Source organism: Gavialis gangeticus, unplaced genomic scaffold, assembly GCF_001723915.1.
Source record: "Gavialis gangeticus isolate Ggan-Ray unplaced genomic scaffold, GavGan_comp1, whole genome shotgun sequence".
NCBI classification, from domain to species: Eukaryota; Metazoa; Chordata; order Crocodylia; family Gavialidae; genus Gavialis; species Gavialis gangeticus.
The window spans coordinates 165,026,662-165,028,058 of record NW_017728992.1 but is presented as its reverse complement, the minus strand read 5'-3'; the positions used below and the strand labels follow the sequence as shown (position 1 = coordinate 165,028,058).

Genomic DNA, 1,397 nt, shown 5'->3' with positions numbered 1-1,397 from the left:
GGGGGGGGGGGATGGGGAGGGATCATCCAGGCAGGGACAAGCCTGAGCCTGCACTTATCTGCTTAGCTCATCTGCTTATCTCCTCACACCTTGGGGCACCCTTCAAGAGATCTGGTGCCACCCCAAGGTGCTCCAACACCCTGGATGAGAATCACTGTTCCCTCTTTGGTATTTTGCTTTCAGTTATCAGCTCTATCCAGTCCTTTTTGTTTTAAATGTACACTATACTAATCAGAGAACTAACAGGATTGTCTGCAGCACTTAGATTGCATACATATGGTAAAAGTATGATGTTAAACCTCAGCCTTGAGTTACAAATTAAGTAATTCTATCAACAAATTATTTGCTTTAAAGTATACATTGAATCTAAGAGGCTGCAGACATTTTAGACTCCATGTTTTCTTCTAATATTACTGCAGCAACATCTCTTCCCATTGATTTTAAATTCACTTTGCATATTTCCCTCACAAGATGGGTGGATAGGTGACAGCATAATATTCTATTATCACTTCTGATTTCTGAAGTCAGCCTTTTAAATGTCAGGATAATATTAATCACACTGGTTAAAATAAACTAAATTAAAACAATTTAAACATTTGCTATGAAAAATTCTTTACCTAGTTTCTGCATAGCCTGTCTGAGTTCATTCAGCTGGATTTACCTTTGTCTTTAATTTTTTTTCTTAAAAGAAAATTAATCCAATTATAGGGCGACTATCACAACATATAAACATACAGAAAGCACAAACATTGGAAACTGAATCCAACCAGCCAAATCCAGTAGACAACCAAACAAAATACCACTATTTTCTTCAGCAATATTTTTTTACCTGATACAAAGCAGTTCCTTAGCCATCCCCTCCCTTCCTCTTCCCTCTCCCCTCCCCTCTCCCCCACAATTTCATTTCAGAATTACTGACATTAAGTATTGAAAAATGACTGGTTAAACAATATCTAGCCCCAGTCTGTTAGAAGACATGGTTTACAAATCAAACTAAAGATTTCTCATTCTTTGAACTCATTGCTTCGAGCTGTCATAATTAGTGAATGATCATCCAACTTGTAGATGATAACCAACTCTGACAACACAAATCACATTTTTCCACTTTATAATAGTTTTCTTCTCACTGATCACAGAGGCATGAAGGTTAATCCCTAGCCCTGATTCTCCAAGCTTTAGGCCCTGGACAAAATACTCATTTAAAGCATAAACCAGTCTGGATTGGAACACAGACATCAGGTGCAACAGCACCTAAGACAGCCAATCTCAGATCCAGGCCCAAAGGTGGATCCCAATAGCGGTTGCGTCCCCCCTTCAAATCATCTCATGGGCAGCAGCTGAAGACGGTGTTTTTTTTAAGTCCCTAAACAGATATGAAACCCCTCTCCCTTTTCCTC

At 39.0% G+C, this 1,397-nt stretch overlaps 1 protein-coding gene across 1 annotated transcript in view; it reads right to left on the bottom strand.

Moving 5' to 3' along the window:
- RIMS2 (regulating synaptic membrane exocytosis 2) overlaps positions 1 to 1,397 on the bottom strand; it is a 1,108,253-nt gene that overhangs the window by 672,035 nt on the left and 434,821 nt on the right. The window lies entirely within an intron of this gene.